At 36.9% G+C, this 21,979-nt stretch overlaps 1 pseudogene; it reads left to right on the forward strand.

The window, feature by feature from the left end:
• Positions 1-21,979, forward strand: part of LOC122136397 — a 48,646-nt pseudogene that overhangs the window by 22,150 nt on the left and 4,517 nt on the right.

Genomic DNA, 21,979 nt, shown 5'->3' on the forward strand with positions numbered 1-21,979 from the left:
AATAGCGTCAAAAATATCAATCAATCGTGACATCTGTCTTGCTCTTTATGATGTATTGTTCTTTTGGAATGTATCGCAGTAAGTTTCTCAAAGAAAAACACGCTGATAAACTTAAAGATTACTTTTTTAAATTTCCTTGGGTAAGATGTAAAAATCTTACACTACTGCGCCCCCGCGGCTGGGGCCCAGAACAGAACGTTAGGTTTAGGGTGCTCAGGGTTAAGTTATTTTTGTGTTTGACAAATAATAAAATTGCAAATCAATACAAAATTCCACTTCCATGAAATACTTTTCTTGTTAGATCGGGTTTGCAATAGACAATACTCAAGAGTAGAATGAGAAACAAGCTTTAGCATAGGGCGTTCGTTTTTTTGTATGCAACACCGAAATGACATTTTTTATGAAACACTAAAACTGAACTGATACTTTTTATTTTAGGCCTCCAACCTAAAATAATGAAACTAAGTTATAAATTTAATAATCATTTAATGCATCGAGTTTATGGTAATAATCCACACTCAAACCCAGATGGTTATACAAACATTTAAAAAATTGCACATTGGCGATTTTTAAATACCAACATCCTAATTGATGATTAGTGTTGCAACTATAACATTTTAAATAAAACGTCAAAGCCGTGCCGATTGGGGAACCCCTTATGACATCACCACTATTTCCTGTCCAATGATCTTGTCACCTGAAAACAGAGCCTTTTCAAGCATTTTCTCACACTGTGGCACTACTTGTTTGAAAAAAGCTCTGTTGTTGGAATAAAAAAATGTATAGTAATTTTAAAACTTATTGAGCGTGTTTATGTGTGTTGTTATGTTTTGTCTACTCTCGCAGCACCGGAGCCTACCAGTCTGCATGGGCAACATCGGAGGAAGCTTTTACAGAGGGTGGGTAATAAAGGATCAACACAGTATCACTTTTTCTTGCTATTAAAGCCAATATATGCATTTAAAGTGTACATTCTGTGAACATATATACACTGTGTCCTTTGTGGGTGGTTTGCATCTGGCTTTGGTTCAAACATGTGTCTTCCTCCTCAAATATGTACCTTCGTCTATCTCTCTCTGCCGGCTCCCCGGATGCCACTATAGCATCTGGGTTTGGAGTAACGCAATGACTGAGCCCATACACAGGAACTTTCCTGAAACTGTCAGAAGGACTATTTTTTTTTTTTTTCTCTGTTTTATGTGCCCATCCACTTTTTTTTTTGTGTGTGGGGTATTGGTGGTGTTTTTGTGTATGATGTTTGTCTCTGTTTGTTCCATCTTCTACTTTTCCTGTGTGTTCCTCAGTCCCCTGATCTGGAACCCCCCTCCACATCTCCACAGTTTGAGTCTGTATCCCCTCATTCACTGCATTCCATTGGAGGTCCAATCCCCAATTTTAATCCAGAATTGAGCTTTTCAAAGACCCAGACTGTATTCATTGTCATCACACATCGGCCCTGAGAATCCTTCATGTGTGTTTGCGATTGTTGATCGTTGTATACATTGCGCCATATGTAGCAGAATACCCCCTCATCTGCTGTAGTCCTCAAACAATTCCTGTCCCTAGCAGAGGAGTGGAATTTTGGGCTTAATGCAACAATTGAAGATTGAGGAAAAGCTTTAATTTTCCTCATTAAAACAGTCTAGTGGTCCTGATGGGGTTGAAACTGCTCTTTTAAACCTACGCCTTTAGCTCTAGATTCAATATTGATGATTCATAGACATTCAAAATTACTTTACAAACAACATCTGTACTTTATCCTTGTGGAGAACAACATAATATTTCCCTCTTTCTTCACTATCAATCTCCCCGAAAAAAGCTTTCAGCCCAAAGTGGGGACAACATTGAGTCTATAGTAACTCATTAGGAACTCTAGGGAGGAATTGGGAGAATAATCACCTACATTATGTTATCTAATTTAATGTGGTTTTGCAATATGTTCCTTTTAATACATTTCATATAATTGTTTATTCTAAAAAAAAATTTTTATGATTTTTTTACTATAGTTATATATTTTTATATCTTTACAATTTTATTGTATATATTTTTATAGTTTAAACAATGAATGCCATTTTATTATAAACTATATTACCCTGAAGTTTTACACCTTTGTGTGATTAAGTGCAAATTTGTTTTTTTTAATTAATCTGGAATAATCAGAAATCACAGATTGATAACTCTTAAATTATACTACCTTAGGGTAAGTACCACGTTGGGCTGCTTGCAGAAGAAACAAAGTTCTTTGTTTTTTTTATTTATTCTTTTTTTTTATAGGTTTCCTAGTTCCAAGGATAAATAATGACTAATTTAATTGCCATAGGAGATCGTTAGCATTTGCTTGTTTCCTTAAAACTGTGTTTTTATTTTCATATTAACTCAAGTACTGTACTTAATAGATAATTTAAATTCCAGGTAATGATAATGTATCTTAATGAGGTGAAAATGACCTTTACCCCTTTGTCTATTTTATGTTGTTTTGTGGAACTGGGTTTTAGGTATAAATTATTTCTCTATCTAATTTAGTCCTAAAGGTGCATTCAGTCGTTTAAAAATGTTTTACATTAAGAAATTGAATTAGGTGTTTGTAAAGAGTACTGAGCCTTTATTATGAGACTGTACTCGAATCAGTGCATAGTACCTCCCATTGTATTTCACAATGCAGAAATTGTCGTGGCCTTGCGAGCTTTCGCTAAACTTTAGAAATAATTTGTGGTGAAGCTAAGACAAAAATTCAAATGTGTTACACTTAATGTCAATATGTTTTTTCTTTTTTTTGATTATTTCTTTTGTTAATAGAATTGTCATCAACCCTCTAATGACATCCTTGGGCAATTGAATCTCCATTGGCTAGTAAATTTTTTTTTCGGTATGACTTCGTCTCCAGACTGATAATATAATATAATATATATATATATAGTATATATATATTATATCATATATTTATATATATATATTTCTTTTTTTCTTTTTTAATAGAAGATATAATATATATATATATATATATCTATATATATATATATATTATATATTATAATAATATATATAAGATGTAGGTTTGTAAAATATGGATATTTTGTTAAATATCTGAAGAGTACACTCTTAAACATCAGTCAGTCAAGCATTAAATATATACTCAAGTTTTATGGAATAGATAGAACTTTCGGAATTAGAATTAAAACTGAATAACCATTGGTTTGAATGGATAATTAGGAGCTTTTAAAACTGAACAGTTTAAAACACTGGACTCGTGGGTGGTGTCTTTTGTTTGGTCATTCAGTGTTTCTGTAAAAAAAAAATATTGGGAAAAAAACTAACAAAAAACTGATAAGATTAATCTAATGATATGAATTCATACTACAATAAGAAACTATAAACTCCAAACTAAGTGTTGACTAAGGATTAATGAGCTGCTTATTCAATGAAATTTTTAAATTTAATCACTGTTTTGTGCATCCCCTGTGGATTCGTCGAACTGATTGTGTGGCTGTAATCTAAACAGGGATGATAATAGATGCGCGCCAGCAAACAAGACTGGGCCGGATTTGCACATTATTCCGCCCACTGTACCGGAAAACCTGGCAGTTTCTTACAAGCTGAAGAATTCACAAAGGAAGGCCGTTATTTTGACAGGAAAATACAACAAAGAATATTGTTTACAATGTCTCTCTCTCTATTTTCTCTCTTTCTCTCTCTCTCTCTCTCTCTCTCCCATCTCTCTCTTCTTCGTCTCGCATGCTCTTCCGCATGAATGTGAAACAAAGTGACGGCGCGATCATGAGTCTTCACACTAGAGTTTACTGTAACGTTCAATACAGTTGCGTTATACATCCATTGAGATGAACTGAAAGATAAGCACAGCTCGCTTGACGTGAGAAGTGAACTCGTGAAGCAGCTCAGTCAAAGTGTTCGGCGCAGTGAACCATCATATCTTTGCTAATCTTAAACTTATGCTCCCAACCTCACACACGGGTGAGTAAAATCGAGGATTTATTAGCCATCGTCCGAATATTATACATCATTTTGGTCGCACAGGGAGTGAAGATAATAGTCACATATGCGATTGATTATTTCTCACCATGATAGATGATTGTGGCCTTTTGTTTTTTTCTTTATCTTTTGTAATTTGCTAAGAAATCTAATGCACTGCGTGTCAGTAACAAATCATGTTGTATTTCTATATTTTTTTTTTTTTATATATTTATTACCCATTTGAATGTTGGGTTTCTATAGCACAAACAACTTTTTTTGTCTATTTTAATGACAGAATAAACCGTATAATATATTTGATAGCTTTTCCTATACTGGTCAATAAATGTTCCAATTACACCCCTATTTATTCATTTGTCTGTCTTTTATTTGTTACCTGGAGATGACTGCGAAAAAACACCATAACCAAGACATTCTCACAGTTGTGTGTTTATGTTTTTATAGTTGTCTGGTTTTTAATTTAGCTCAGCTAAAGCAATAGCTGGATGTCTTTGTCCATACTAGGGATTTCCTGGTACAGCATAATTATTTACTTTCGATGAGTTTTGGTTGTGGACCTTCATTGGCGCGTGCGAATGCCCTCCCTGGCTTTGAGTATGAAATGAAAAATACACTGCCATGAGAGTGTTGGAGGCACTCCAGAAAGTTACACATCGTTGTCATTTTACGGAACAAAACAAAACAAAAAACAACACAACCAACAAGAAAATAGTCAGATCATGCGTAGACCATGTTTGTGTCTTGAATATAACTCTAGATTTATTCACCCGGCCTTGGCAATCGTCCTCTACATGAACACGCTTTACCCGAAAAGGTGTGGGGAAAATTCCATTTTATTCAATGGGAGGGGGGCTATTCACGCCCGTGTTAAGAATGAAAGTAGGATAGAATCTTTAAACAGTGAACCTAACTGGTCATGGTACCCACCAAACCTCTATTTCAAGCCTTTTCAAATAATTTGTATTAACATGCTAAGAACCAAATACGCTCCCACCACTTTTTGAGGAAAGAGCATTTAAAAATGCGTGACCATACGAGTAAATAATTTTTTTTCTTTGCTTTTTGCAACAAGTTTTACATGACTCAGGTTCTGGTGATTAAACCGTATGTGAGTGCAGGGAACCACCTATGCTTTTCAGCACACCGTACAGCCAGCGGCAATAAACACACTCACAAAGTTTACATCATAACTTACAGAACAGTAAATACTTACTGACGTTGAAGCCACCTAGTACAGCCCACCCCGCCTAACCTACTTTCATGACGTGGGCAGAAGTAAGATTTGCTAGCGAGGAAGCAACCACTCCAAGCTTTACACGATGAAACATTGACAGTTATGTACCTGCGCTCTGGCCATGGTTCTTCATCACATTGTATCTGGATGAATGGAAAACATTCTACTGTCTCAGGACGTCATATGTTTTGTGCAACATCCTGTGAAATCAACCTGCCATCTGCTTCAGAAAGCCTTCATTCTGCCTGTGACCAACTCAGGAAATGAGTTACTCCATATCGGCCGTCCTAGATAACACTTACCAATAATACTACTTACAAGACAATAACTACTTACAAGATAAGGCTCTTTTTATGAATTTATCTTGTCCAGTGCGTAGGCGGTAGGCTGATGGCTTTACTCTGGGCTATGAAACACACTCTTATTGCAGTAAGAGTAAAGGAGACCTCAGGTTTTCCTATTAAGCTGTTCCTCATAACAGAACCACTGTTCTTCAAAACTACTTAGTACTTTTTCCCAGTTGCTTTAACTGTTGGGCACAAATGAGAATAAACATCAAAACTCCCTCTGGAAAACATTTGCACAGTATATAAGTCATAAAATGAAGTTTACCTATGTTGTTTTATTTAAATGCTGAAAGTGAAAGTGACGTGACATACAGCTAAGTGACCCATACTCAGAATTCGTGCTCTGCATTTAACCCATCCAAAGTGCACACACACCCAGAGCCCGGGGAGTAGTTGGGGGTTCGGTGCCTTGCTCAAGGGCACCTCAGTCATGGTACGGCCCGAGACTCAAACCCACAACCTTATGGTTAGGAGTCAAACTCTCTAACCATTAGGCCACGACTTCCCCTGACACTCCTGTGACAGGAGTTTTCAAATATAAGCCCTTCTGAGGAAACCCTTCCTAAAATAAAATGGCAACTATATATTTTCATGAATAAGGACCCATTTGTAATGTTGGTGGAACTTAGTACATTTAAAATATAATATTGAATAACTCACTAAAGTACAAATCATTTTTTTTTTTGTTTTCTACTTTTTGCAATAAATTTCCACAGATTACCTAGAATCCTCTTGAGGCCCAGTGGAGGGACCTCAACCGCAGTTTGTAAACTACTGCTTTGAGATATACCATGAGTTCAGCATCTACTTTGCAAATACTTCAGATCTTCTTGATTCCCAACCCCCACCCCAACCCCACCAACCCCAACGAGTACACCATAACTTTGTAGCATCCAGATGCATTAAATCTGCTGCATGCAATTGAGAAAAAAGTAATAACGGTTATATACTGTATCTATATTTATATCTATAGTCAAACGATAAATCATGATTAATAGCATTCAATAAAAAGTTTTGTTTATATTAATATATGTGTATTGACTGTATATATTTATTATGTATATATAAATACAACACATGCATGTATATATTTAAGTAAAATATGTTATATTAAATATATTTTATATGTAAATTATAAAACATAAAAATATAAATATATAAATGTATATACATGTATTTTAAAATATATACTGTATGTGTATTTATATATACATAATAAATATACATTAAAAGTACACATAAATATAACAATGTAAACAAAACTTAATTTAGGATGCCATAAATCGATTTATCGTTTGACAGTACCAATATATATATATAAGGGGTGTGCAGCCGGGCTGGTATTTGTATCTGTATTTGTATCTGTATCAATCACAAAATTATTCAGATTCCAATGTATCCAGACTTGATAAAACCGGAGGTAGGCGGAGCTTGATCCAGAACTTCGTACAGTATTTGATAAGACCGTTATGTTTATGGTTTTACAGCCTATCTTTTTTTCATAGCTATCATTGAACAAATATGCAGTGTTTAACTAAAATAATTATTTTAATTTTTTTATGATTATAACATTTAGCCTATTCAAACATCTTCTGACAGTCGGAGCCAATTTCATTGTATAGACGGTGCTTCAAGATGTAGTTCGGTTGTGCTTCGAGCAACGTGAGGTCGAGTCCCAGCTTGGGGACCTTTCGTGATCCAATAAATAGATATTTAAGTATCTAAATTAAAACAGTAAGGGTTTCTATGCAATTTAGAAATATAGAAATTTCCTGGAAATTTCCAGGAAATGGATGAAAAATCATAAACGCAACACTGCTTTTTTATTTGTGCTTATTTCATTCATAAACTCATTTAGTTACGTCGCACACTTGTTACTGCGTTGTAATTTTAGAGGATTATGTAAAACAACATCAATTCCTTTGGCTCACCGGTTCCTGCAGAGTTAAAAAAAAGTATTTCACTTAAGTAATTTGCAGGTCTGGAAAACCTATGGGGAAAAAAAGAGAACAGAGTATGGAAAACTATTTCGACTATTTGCCCTATTCAGTGTTATAAAATATAAAATTAATAATTTCTAAAAATAAATTTATCATGCAAGTAGGAAGATTTCATGACAAACATTTACTGAATGAATTAATTCAAGGCTAACATTTCATTATGCATAACTATTTAAACTTTTGAAGTCTTTTTTGAACTTCACTAAACAAATGTGGATATGCCACGCAAACCAGCAAAAGTTAAGGAAGCAAACATGAAGGCCTGGTAGAAAATCTATCTGTATTTCAGTTGATTATTAGCCTGTAGGCTACTCTTGACAGAGAGCTTGTTTGGTTTTTGAGAGATGGAGACATGCAGAGACGGCAACGCGGCTATTTAATTGGCAATCACGCTGTGCTTATTCATTCGTGTATCATACCGTACCCAATAAGGTTTAAATAGTAGAACAAATAGCAAAACGTGTATGGTGTAATATTTAAGGTAATAACAGGCCTACTCTTGCCAAGCTCTGATTTCTGAGAGATGTACGGACGGGCAACAGCAATGCAGTGTATGATTTGCACTATTAATTCATAAATTTTACATTCATTCACTTCACACACTCATTGAGTGAATTTAGAGGCTTGTGTAAAATATTGTGTTGATCCCCTGGCTTACCTGTGAATCTAGTAAACACCAGACTGTGCTGCAGTCTCAGCCAAATATTCGGGCAGAATTATTCGTTATCCGTTATTCATTTTTGAAGCCATTATCCGTGCCTTTCCGAACAAGGTATTCGGCTTCGGGCACACTAATATATATTTTAAATCCTGAAAGTTGAAAGTGACGTGACATACAGCCCTACATCAGATTTGTGCTCTTGGCATTTAACCCATCCCAAGTGCACACACACCCGAGCCCGGGAGCGTTTGGTTCAGTGCCTTGCTCAAGGGCACACTCATTCGTGGACGCCCGATACCGAAACCCCACCTTAGGTTTGAGTCATCCTCTACCATTAGGCCACAACTTCCCCTTACACTCCTTACCGGAGGTTTTCAAATAAGAATCCCTCTTTCTGAGGAAACCCTTCCTAAAATAAAAAGGCAACTATTAATTTTCATGATAAAGACCCATTTGTAATGATGGTGGAATTAGTACATTTAAAAATATAATATTCTGAATAACTCACTAAAGTACAAATCATTTTTTGTTTGTTTTTGTTGTTCTACTTTTTGCAATACTTCTTTCCTTGTACAGTTAACTTTTGGCAGACCTAAATACATAATAAGTACAAAAATGGCCAATGTCCATCAATTACCTGAACCTCTTGAGGCCCAGTGGAGGGACCTCAACCGCAGGTTGTAAACTACTGCTTTGAGATATCCATAGAGTTCCGCATTCACTTGCAAATACGGTAAATCGTTTTCTAAACAATTTGAAGTTTGTATTGCAACATATCTTTTTTACTTCAGGGATGCTTGGTCAGGACTCCTTGGAGTCACTTTTTACCACTCCAGGTACCCTTTAGCGTACATTTTTAAGCAGGACAACACCATAACGTTCTGTATATTCAATGCTTAAATTCGTTGCATGCATTAGAAAAAAATAATTATCTATAACTGTATCATTTATATATCTATATATATATTAGTGCTGTCAACGATAATCATGTATTATGCATCCAAATAAAAGTTTTTGTTTACATAATATATGTGTGTACACTGTAAATATTTATTCTGATATATAAATACAACACATGCATGTATTATTAATAAAAAATGTTATGTATTAAATAATTTATATGTAAATTATAAAACAAACCCAATATAAATATCTCAATTGTATATCCATGTTGTTAAGAATTTACTGATGTGTGGTGTATTTATATACTACATAATAAATATACACACACACATAATGTAATGTTTTAAACAAAAACGTTTAATTTAGGATGCCATAAATCGGATTTTTTCGTTTGCAGCACAATATATATATAGAATATACGGGGTGTGCAGCGACAGCCATATTTGTATCTTATCTGTATTGTATCTGTATCAATCACAAATTATTCCTATCTGTATCCGTATTCGGAGAAACCGAGGCGCGCGAGCTTGACCAGAACTTCGTACAGTATTGATAACGTTAGTTTATGGATACTTATAACAGCCTATCTTTTTTTTCACATATCTATCATTTGCACAATATGCAGTGTTTAACTAAAATATTATTTAAAGTTTTTTACTGATTATAACATTTAGCCTATTTTAAACCATCTTCTGACAGTCTGAGCCAATTTCATTGTATATACTGTGTCAAGATTATGTCGGTTGTGCTTTGAGCCAACGTGAGTCGAGTCCCACTTGGGACTTTGTGATCCAATAAATAATATTTAAGTATCTATTAAAACGTAGTTTTCTATGCACTGGCCCAGACATGATGAAATATAGCTGTCTGCCTGTGCTGTAGTATTAAGGAGAAATTAACTGTCCGGAAAGAAAAAAAAAGAAAAAGAGCTGCTAGACCCGTCGGGCCGAGGGCGAGAGGACGGCACTCCCTCGTAGCACAGAGACCCGCTGACTGCGTTGGGGCCTTATTTCATTCCTAACTCAGTTATGACTTCGCCACGTGTTTACACTTGCACAGAGGCCTGGAGAATCATCTGTACAATGCCATTGTAGTTTGGCACTATTTCATAATGGTACGTTCATTCACTTCACACCACTCATGGGATTTAGAGGCTTGGTTAAAAATTGGTGTTGATCCCCTGGCTTACCTGGATCTAGTAAACACCATCTGTGCTGCAGTCTCAGACAAATATTCGCATAAGTCTTTCGTTATCCGTTATTCATTTTGAAGGCCAGTATCCCGGCCTTCCGAACAAGGTTTCGGCTTCGTGCACACCCTAATAATATATATATATATATATATATAGATATCTATATATATATCTCCATATACATATACTATGTATATGTTATTTATATATATATATATATTATATATCTAATAACATAATCATATATATATATAGGCGAGAGAGAGGATAGACAGAGAGAGAGCGATCCGAATTTATGATTCCCCTGGGCTAATGGAGGTAGCCTCTTGTTCGCACACCCCATCCCTTAGGGATCTCCTTTCATAGAGTCCGCCCGGGATTTCTGCGGTCTCGCGCCACACATTGGTAGTCTTGCGTTGGCACCATCAACTCGCTGTTCTGGATCGGGCCAATTCTACCACCCCCCTAGACCCTCCCATACAACCACTGTCCGTCCGTCGGCCCCGTCCAACCGAGCCCACCAATCAATCCACGCAGTTCTGTTATCAGCCCCCGGCCATTCCTTGGTCAGCCAACCAGCCCGGCATTTCTCAAGCCCGCTGGTGGTTCCATTGTTAAGCCCACAGTGGTGTTTACTCTCAACCGCTCAGCTGGCAGCCACATTCTCCTTCACCTCTGGTTCTCTAAAAGAAAAGAATGCGGAGGAGAGAGACTGTGGGCTCCATCCCCTTAGTCCACTCCAGTGTCACTCCCATCCCTTATCTTGCTCCAGTTCGGCCTCAGCCCCTGATCTGCTCCAGTGTCGGCTCCAGCCCCTGATCGGCCCAGTGTCGGCTCCAGCCCTGATCTGCTCCAGTTCACCTCCGCCATGCTTTGCTAGTATGCCTGCTCCGCAATGGGTCCCGGAATGGGTACCGCTCTGGAGGCCTCTGTCCCATTAAGCCTGTCCTGAGAGGGCCCCAACGAAAGAGAACTCTGTTGATTGGGGAGTAATGCAGTTTCTGTGCTTGTTTTTGCGCTTGCATGTTCCTCTCCCCATCACCCCATTTCTCCCTGTTTTTGATTGTTAATTATTTCATCGGTGTGACCACAAACGTGACACAAACAGTCATATTCCAAGTCGCTTTGAGCTATGATTCTCTTTATGTGAAGAATAGACAAAATTTGTAATTTTTAACTGCCAAAACGTTTCTACTCCGTTAATATTCAGTCAGATCGCTTCAATGTTTAAAATCTAAACATTATGCGTGGTGAGAGGAATCACTGTTCGCGAACATAGCCGAATGGTTAATTTTTCACAATCAACCTTGAAGTACGGCTCCCCTCATGCAGCAGTTTTTTTTAAATGACTATCTTTGTACTTTGACCATGGCTGGAGTGTGGTGATCGCTTTTGGGTTGGTTCCTCACCTAAAACATGATCGTTTTGCCCTCCAGAACACTTGGTATGGTCTCACTTTCTTTCTCCCCATCTTTTAAATTGATATGTATATATATTTAGTATAAATAGACATTAGCTTATATACCCCAATATAAATTATAAATATGATCAGTTCTATATAATCTAATGCCATCTTATACTCCAATATAAATGTCAAGTATACATTTCTCATATTCTTTGCATCTTGCCTCAGTCGAGTAATGCTGTCACGGGCGTGTGAAAGTCGTGCGTACAGGAGACCACACTGCCCAAGGAGTCCGGTCTAACATCGATACTGTAATCACACACGACGTGAGAACATGTTTTGTACGTGACAACGTTGCGCTGGCGGTATGCTCTTAACACGAATAAGCCTTTGTTGTCTAAAAAAAATGTTTCCTATTGCATGTTTCAATTTCAGTAAACCAAATGCACCACAAGGTTAAGAAGCCAACATAGGACCACATGTTTTGTCCGGGACGTAAATAATAAACAATCGGGTCAGTGTTTTGCAATGTGTCATAAACTTGGAGATAAACTTTTGCACAATCACTAAATTTGGTTGTCTAAAAATAAGTCACGGTGTTGATATTTTTTTTTTAGATTACTCAAAGAAATAATAACAACCACATCATATGACAAAATGACAATAGGTTGAGGTAACTGACACAATTTTCAAATTTGGGTAACTCACTCCTACTTATATATGCCTTTTTGAAGCACCTTTTTGAGACTTCTGTCGCTCACTTGTTTTAACAGCACTAAGCTGTTTCCTTCAAGACCAGACACGTTAACAGGAAATGCGACCCCCACAACCTCATGCTGCCGAGTATCGTCCCTGCTCCATGTCAACACCCAATATCATGTGAAGTCACAATACGATGACGTCTTAATGAGAGACCCAATGGTGGATTGAAATTCTGCCATTGATGTTTGTTTACAAGTATCCATCCATTCAGTGGTTATAGAGAGAGACCGCCGGTTGTGTGACTAATAAGCTCCTATCTTCAAGATCTGGTTTTCCTTGTCCCAAGCTGACTCCTTTTAAAAACCAGTCAAACATACAGTGTGAAAGTGGAGTCTAGTTTATTCCTAAAAACTAGAAACAACGTTGACCCTGAGACTGGTTGGGCGTGTTTGGCCTCACTGATATCTAAGGCCTATTAACGATCTGAATTGCCATCCAACAACAATGCCTTCTATATCTACCACTGACAGTGGTTCTCACTGGTTTAAGACCCAGAGCACCAAAAACCGACCAGGGCCCCACCGCCTGCGAAATTTGTTGCACATTTGGTTATCTAAGCGACTGAGGCACCCAGAATTTCAAATTCACCATACAAAAAAACACGGTGTTTTCAGCACAAACTATCTTTATACAAGCAAATGACACCATATTTTCTTGTGGTTTGAGTTTGCCTTAACCCTTGATGTGGCTTTTAGTGAGACGGTACAAAGTGCAAAGGCTGAGAATGACGTAAATAAATATATGTACTGTGTGTTTTTTCATAGTGAAGCATGGCACTGTAGGCTCTTTTAACACATGACACCGCTCATAAAATGTACGTTGAAATAAAATAAAACATAAAAACAGCGATGTTGCTAAAGCTACACTGATGTAACTTAAGCTTAAACTTCGAACCTGAGAGAAAACGAAACTATACCAAGAAGGCCCACCCAGGACACATGAATACATAATTGTTAATTCAATTGTTTTGTCTTTGTGTGAGGTTATATTGTCTTCATATGTGTCTCATCCATGCAGCACACCGTCCCGCTCTCTCTCGTGAAGCCCACCAACGAAGTGGACTTAAGCTTGCAATTCGTGATCACTGGCTGGCTAGAGGCTGACGGCAAAAGATGAAGTCAATCCCATAGACTCCCCATTGTGTAAAAAATGCCCAAGCTGTACCAGCAAAAAAAACATGTTTGCAGCCTGGTTTCAAGACACCTGAGTTTTGGCCTGTATAGCTAATTTTGCCCTTCATGGCAACTAGTGATGGGGGTGAATTTTTTTTTTAGACTCATCATCTGTTTAAATCCTATATTAATTTAATTAAGATAATTAAGGGGCGTGTGGCCACTTGAGTGACAGGTGGATTGGCCACCTATAGCTGTCAACCACCCTGTGTACCGTCGACTAGGCAGGGCTGGTGTTCAGCAACCTAGCTCCCGCCTCTATCCCATTTTCGATTCTATAGTCCGCCGGGAGTGTGACGCCTCCGCCCTCTTTTGAGCTGTCAAAACACTCTTCGGAAACCTAAACGGGTACTATGTCCCATGTTTTTAACAGTCTATCGTCGCATCTAACATTTTGAAATGGGCTATTTCGTCTTTCCTTCAAATCAGGTGCCGCTAACCCTTGATGCATCTGATCAAGTGAAGTCACTTTTGAAATGACTGGATCTATCTTCTTTTTACACAATAACTTAATTATTACAGACGTGATAATGTAATTATTCACAATTTTCACAGACCTGATTGTATCTATTAGTGGAAACTGCTAAATGTTTTGCCTGTCTCATTGGGGATATCTTGTGGTGCAAAATAGGATTGTATTGAATGACTAATTTTGTGACTAATCTATTACAGACCCGTCACAGTTTTTAAGTGGCCTATATTCTATTTTTGCCCTTTTAGCATCAGACATCCTATCATACAGTCCTCTGCAGCAAATATAGAACACACTGAATAAATGTAGTAATAGTTTTTTTCCTCCCAAATGATTGTGTGAGTTTGTGTGAGAGAAAGAGTAAAGTGCTTCGGACCATTCAGAGGAGTATCTCTGCTGGCCATGAGCCACTGTTTATCTCTGGCCCACCACAGAGTCTTTCCGTTGCCCGCTCTCGTGAGCACTTAAAACAAAGCCCACACCTACACTGAATTCTGACTGGTTCATTAGCTGCAAAAGACACCTACATGCATCAGATTGGCTTCTGACTCCACCGCGGCCTCATTGTGTGACGTTTATTGCAATCATTTTAGCCTTTTAATTTGTGTGTAATAAAGATTTTCAAATTGCTCTTGGCCAGAGCCTAGACCTCTGTTTTGACTTGACAGTTGCAGTCTACAGACACTCTCCATGTATTTTGTGTAATTGGAACAAATTTGCATTGCAAACATGGGCTAAAATTCCACAAATGTGAAATGCACAAGAAGCTCAAGACCTGTAATTGTTGCTAAACTGCGTGTACAAAACGCAGTTTGATTCCTTGATTTGAATATGAATGATACAATACAGTGTTTTCATTATTTTTTTAATTGAATAAAATTTAAATAAAGTCTCTTAGTGCATTTTATTTGAACAAATATAATAATAATATTATGAAATAATAATACCATTTTCAAATAACTGATTTCTTATTGTAGTATATTTTAAAATGTAATTTATTCCTGTGATGGCAAAGCTGAATTTTCAGCAGCCATTACTCCAGTATCACATGATCCTTCAGAAATCATTCTAATTTGCTTATTTTGTGCTTTAGAAACATTTTATTATCAATTCTGAAAATGCTTGTGCTGCTTAATTTTATGTGGAAACCATGTATAAGATTTTTTTCACCACCAGATAACATTTTTACTTTTGTTGTTTTTTTTTGTTTTTTTTTGCTGGTATTGTACTTTTTCCCATAAAGGTCTCAGATGGATTTACAATAATTGGGCTTTCTTTCTCTCTGTGTGTTTAAGTGTGCCAGGGAGCGAACAACAAACTGGCTCTTCTGGGAACGTGGATGACCATTATCAGATTCTGGTAAAAATGTACAAGCAACTGTGGACCGTCATTCTGGCAAAACCTGGAAATCACAATATAGGACAGAAAAACATGACGTTGTCCCCATTTCTCAGGGTATGATATATCCATTTTCAAACACTATGATCAATGTTTTTTTTTACTGTTACCTTAGTGTTTGGTTTGTATTGTAAAAATGTCTCTGTACACCATATTTGTAGCACGTGCTAATTCCATTTTATATTTCATGACAGATTTTTTAAAAATTTTAACTATATGCTATTCCAGGACAACTCTTTATATAGTTACAGTGTTGTAGGTTTTAGTGAGGTTTGTGTTTTATGTTATTTTGTTGTTGTTGTTGTCATGATTTTTAGAGCATCCCAGAAGTTGGTGGCTATGTTCTTATTGGGATCAACACGGCTCCTAGAATCCCTCTTGAGAATCTACGCACATCCGTGGCCCTCTCTCTTTATGATGACAAATATGCTTTAGTTGTCCTCCTGAACTACAACAACAGCATCGGGCAAGGCGGTGAACCAGTTGCTTCTGACTAGCTTAACTGGTATGTGGTTATGTAAAACTGTTTGTGTGGGTGTGTGTGTGTGTGTGTGTGTGTGTGTGTGTGTGTGTGTTGTGTTTTGTGTTTCCTGATAAATGGGAATAACAAATGCTCCTTAATGACCTATATTTATGTTTTTTTGCAAATTTGTTTTGTAAGGGACTAATATTCATTAATTTTCATGCCAAGCCCTGGAAGTTATATTTGGAAAATATTAATAACCTGTATTTCAAATGTGAAGTTTGTCACATGTGAAACCATTGTTTCAAAACACTGTAAAGTTTCCTTTCCTAGAAATACTGAAGGGTGGGATAATATTTTCCATTGACAATCATTTATGTAACGTGGAGTCCATCCTGTGGAGTGACATTCTGAACTTGAAGAGCCAGCCTAAAATCAGAAAGAGAGCCGGAACCAAGCTCAGCAGAACAAACTGTATGTCCCTCATAAGTTTTGTACATGTATATTAAATGGTACTAATTACTTCTGCATTTTGAATGAGAATGTTTTCTACTTTACCTCCCACAGGTAAGAAGTTGTGACCGGAGCTGTTACAATGGGTCCTGTTGGGGCCCTAGTCCCAAAACTGCCAAAAAAGTAAGTGCTCTTAAATTACTCAAGTGCATCAGATTTTATTCATTTAAACAAATAACAAATCAAATTATGGGATTTACACTTGAAATTTTGGATCCATAATGATATGTATCCCTAGGTAAACCTGGGTTTATCCTTCTGTTCATGTTTCATTTCTGTTTATATTTAACCCTGGGTTGTAATCCGTAGTCCCCTGCAAAGTGCACTGGAGTAACAATTTGGGATTTCTACTTTATGAGTAGTTTTTAATGCGCCTCTTTAGTTTATTTAGCTGATCCTTGGCTTATATTTCACAACTGCTGAAATAGCACTACTTGACCCCCAGAGGAATGTTTTGAAATCTCTTCAGAAGAATATTGAATTGTTTGTTGCTGTGCTCAACTCTAGCAAACACAGAGTATAGTACTGTCAGGGTCTGTGAAGTTTTCTTCTCTCTCTGTATCTAGTGACCTAGGGTGATCTTTGTGCGGAGCAGTGTTCGGGGAGGGTGTAAGGGGCCCAAACCCCTTGACTGCTGTAATGAACATTGTGCTGCTGGCTGCACTGGACCCAGACCAACCGACTGCCTGGTGAGAACCGCACATATACAGATAAAGATTTGTTTCTTAATAATTCACTTGTTGTTTACTCATTAATCTTTCAGTACATGCTGAATGCTATATGTAAGCCTAAATACAGTTAGTGACGTCATCTATAGCTGTAAGCATAATATTTAGGTATAATTATGAACTGAACTAGTTCAGAGTGAATAATGACAGTATTGTGACTCAAAATGTGAGCAGAAATTCGCAGCAGTTTGAATGTGTTAAAAACTATAACACTTATACTTATTTTGATTAAATAACAGTACAAGGCATGTCTGCAGTATTACAGTGAAAACTTCATTACCAGTGAAGTGTACAGCTGCAGTAAAAGTAACCTCAGGGGCAATGAAAATACTTCAGACTAGTGCGCTCATGGGAAATGTTGTTTGTATGTTCTGTGGAGGCCTGTAAGGACTTCCAGGATGAGGGGACATGTAAGGACGCATGTCCACGGCTCATCAAACAATACTACGACCCCAACACCCACCAGCTCGCTCCCAACCCTGACGTAAATACAGTTTTGGGGCAACGTGCATCAAGAATTGCCCACGTAAGTCGCCTCAAGAAAAAACAAATAACCATAACCATGTGAATTCAAGCTGTTAGGAAATAAGTCTCATGACAAAATTAAAGTTTGTTATCATTCACTCACCCTCATATTGTTCAAACCTTTTGTCTTTCTTCTGGTGAACACAAAATAAAGATATTTTAAAAGAATGTTGACAACCAGACAGTTGCTGGTAGCTCTTTACTTCATACTATAGAAGTCATACCTATAGTGGCTACTGGTAAATGTTTGGTTTACCCAACATTTTCGTTTGTGCTTAGCAAAAGAAAGAAAATTCATACAGATTTGGAGCAACATGTTGAGGGTGAGTGAATAATGAACAAAAATTCATTTTGGGGTGTAAGGGATTTCTTTTTTTTATTTATTTAACCTTTATTTAAATCTCTTTCACATGAGTGTCCTGGCCAAAATGGGCAGCAATGCAATCAGTTTCATCACAGATTTACGCAAACACAAATTAAAAACATAATCTTAAAATTAAATGTAATCTAAAGAAATCTTGAATTCTTGCATTCTGGAGATTCATGTTTTAGGGGGACCAGGATTAAAATCTAAATGACACTTTCCAGGCAGAGAGAAATACTCGAACTGTTGCTCAACTTTGGTTTCTAAATATTATTTTCAGAAAGTGACATACCCATGACAGAATGATGTTGTGTTTGTGTTGCTTTAGTTGGTTGTGTGCTAATGACTCTGGAGTGATTGCTTGTTTGATGTTTTTTTTTTTGTTTTTCTCAGACAACTATGTCGTGACAGACCATGGGGCATGTGTAAGAACATGCAGCCCTGGCACCTATGAGGTGGATGAGGGTGGAGTTCGGAAATGTAAGAAGTGTGATGGCCTGTGTCCAAAAGGTAAAGTTGATACTGCTGGTTGTCAAGTCTTAGGAGGAGGGGCTGGGTTGAAAAAACACTCCAATATTTTGAATTTTGGACTGCAATATCTAGTTCAACCAGGTCGGTTTTCCAATCCTACCATACCGTACCTTTAAAGAGAATAAAAAAATCCAGTTGTTTCTTTATCTTTTTTCCCTAGTTGAGCAAACACATTATCAGTCTTGTTGGTGTATTACAAACTTACAACTTTTATTTTGTTTAATAGAATAATAATAATAATAAAAAAAAACATTTAACGCTATAAAAACGTGTAATTTATTCACAGTGTCTATTAGTAGTCTGTCCTACCATAATATTGCAAATATATATAATGTTTGTACTTTTATGTTTTGCATTTGTTGTTCAGATAGTTGATAGAAACAAATTTAGTTTGCAGAAACATTCATACATAGGATTAATTTAAATTAGTTTTCAAAACTAAAGTCATTTAAGGTTTAGACTAAAGGTTTTTTCCATCCATTCAAAAGCATAAATTCAGTCAAGTGTGTCTAAACCTTTTACTGGTAGCATAAGGGTTAAATTTATTATTGCCTTCATGGCTAATTCTAGTTGCAGTTAATATTTAATGTTTCCTACCATCCCTGTAGTTTGCAATGGGCTAGGAATGGGGCCTCTGACCGATGTCCTGTCAATCAATGCCAGCAACATTGATTCCTTTGATGAACTGCACAAAAATCAGCGGAGGTTTTTGCAATTCTCACCACGACATTTAATGGGTGAGAAGATGTTTCACGCTCTCTGATAAATATGATTTGATTAGTACCATTCCATGTTGCTTTAAGACAATTATACTTTGAATATTTTCCATTTTTGAATTATATAGATTTGTGCGATTGAGCCAAATCTTTTACAATCTCTGATATCCTTCTTATTACTATTATTTACAGTGACCAGCATACTAAAACTCCAGGACTAGACCCGGCCAAGCTCAACATATTCAAAACTGTAAAAGAAATCACTGGTGAGAATGCTGTGGTTTTAATATTGGACATTTGTAATGTTTCATGTAGGGGACCTTTAGCCCCTCAGTGTTCGTAAACATTCCTGAAGATATTCTTCCTCTCCTAATTCAAAGGCTACCTGGTGATTCAGCAGTGGCCGAAAGACATGCCGTCCCTTAGTGCCTTTGAAAACCTTGAGGTCATCCGTGGACGTACAAAAAAGCAGTAAGTCAGAATACTGCAGTCTCAAATATGTCAGCAATCTCTGAGAATTTTAACACATGACGATACATTGCTGCTCCCCAAATGAATCACAATGTTGAGTTTGTTTTGTATATAAAGACACCCCATGTCCTCCTTTCTGCTCCCACAGAGGGGCCTTCAGCTTTGCTGTCACCCAAACTCAAATCACACATTTCGGCCTGCGTTCTCTGAGGGAGATCAGTGACGGTGATGTGGTCAATCTATCAGAATAAGCATCTCTGCTACACCAGCCATGAGCACTGGAAACGCCTCTTCAAATCTAATCAACAGATTGCCAAAATGATAGGAAATGCTGATGCTGCCACCTGCGGTAATGAATTATCACAATAACATCCTGTCAAATAATTTCAGTTTGGTTCACCCAAATTACAATTCTGTTGCAAGTTACTCCCACTTGTGTCATTCCAAACTAAAAGCACAAAAGGATATTTTTTTTTTTAACAATCTTCACGCAGTACTTTTCCAAATGCAGTTCATAGTGACCACATCTGTCAAACTGAGCCTGTCCTCCAACAAAAAAAAATGACCATATAGGTCGTTTGTGTAAGCACCTTATTACGACCTATATTTATGTTTTAAAGTTAAGCGGCCTCTAGCGGGCATAAAAATAATAACAGTATCGCGTTGCGTCTGTCGTCATGAAATGACGTATAACGTCATTTCCAATCAAAACGCACGTTTATTTAAATGCAATGTGGGGACTTTTTACACCCGATCTAACAGTAATTCGTACATATTTTAATAGGTGGCTTATTCGTTCGAATGACCACACCTAACCCCACCCCCTAAACCTAACCCTCACAGAAATCATGCTAAAATTATGATTTATTGAGCATATACATTTTACTTGCACGTCCGTTCTCTGGGATCGAACCCATGATAGCATGATTGCATATCAAGATATAACGCAATAATCTACCAACTGAGCTACTCGAAACGCAAATCACAGGGCAAATAAAAGAGTACAAAACATTAATATGAAAACGACCTTTTGCCGATAGGGGCACAATTGTAGTATACGCTCTGATGGGCCGTATTTTTTTAGGGATTTGGACAAACGACCTATACGAGCGTATTAGTTGGAGGACAGGTTGGTCAAACTTAAAAAAAGCACAGACAACATGATGGAAGCTCCATAAATGTTGTTCATACAACTTATAAACAGTAGCAGAAGTGCAATTTACAATAGCTGTGTAAAGATTTAGTAACACTGCCATTGTTAACAAAAAAATATTTCTACATTCCGCAAAAAATAAGAAAAAAACTTAAAGGTTTGGTGCAAGAGTAAATAGTACCAGAATTCTCTCTTTGTGATGGAATGTTTTACATGTTTTCTTTTACAGACATTTGACTTTAAAACACATACAGGTACATCTAAAAAAATTAGAATATCATGGAAAAAGTTCTTTATTTTTAATTTAATTCGAAAAAGCAAACTTAATGCCACGCCACATTGAAGCAGTAATTTCTGTGCAGTAATTTCAAGTATTGAGTGCATAATTAAAACCCTACTTTGGGGATCTTGAACATTTCTGTTTTGTAAATCTTTTTTTGATTGATCTTTGAGAAAATATTCTAATTTTTTGAGATACTGAATTTTTAAACTGATTTTTGCACAATTCAAAAAATAATTCAGTTTGTGTGTAATGAATCTAGAAAATAAGAAAGTTTGCTTTTTTGAATTAAATGACAAAAAAATAAAGAACTTTTCCATGATATTCAAAATTTTTTGAGACTGTATCTTGGTTTCACTTTATTTTGATGGTCCCTTTAACACATTCTACTAACTTAAATAACATTGCACCTACAGCACATACCTACAGTATTAACTCTCACTAGAGTGTTAGTAGAGTATTAGTAGACTGGTAGGGTTAAGCAGACAGTCTACTACTACTCTAACTCAAATCCAATTTGTGTTGATATCTTTTACAGCGAATCAGAACAGCACGTGTGATGAGATGTGCACAGATGATGGCTGCTGGGGTCCTGGTCCCACTATGTGCTTCACCTGTAAGCATTACACCCGTAAAAAACACTGTGTGGCTTCCTGCAACCTACTGTCTCTCAAATTGAGAGCTCTATTATGCCTTCTCAGT

The sequence above is a fragment of the Cyprinus carpio genome, chromosome B2 (assembly GCF_018340385.1).
Source record: "Cyprinus carpio isolate SPL01 chromosome B2, ASM1834038v1, whole genome shotgun sequence".
NCBI classification, from domain to species: Eukaryota; Metazoa; Chordata; class Actinopteri; order Cypriniformes; family Cyprinidae; genus Cyprinus; species Cyprinus carpio.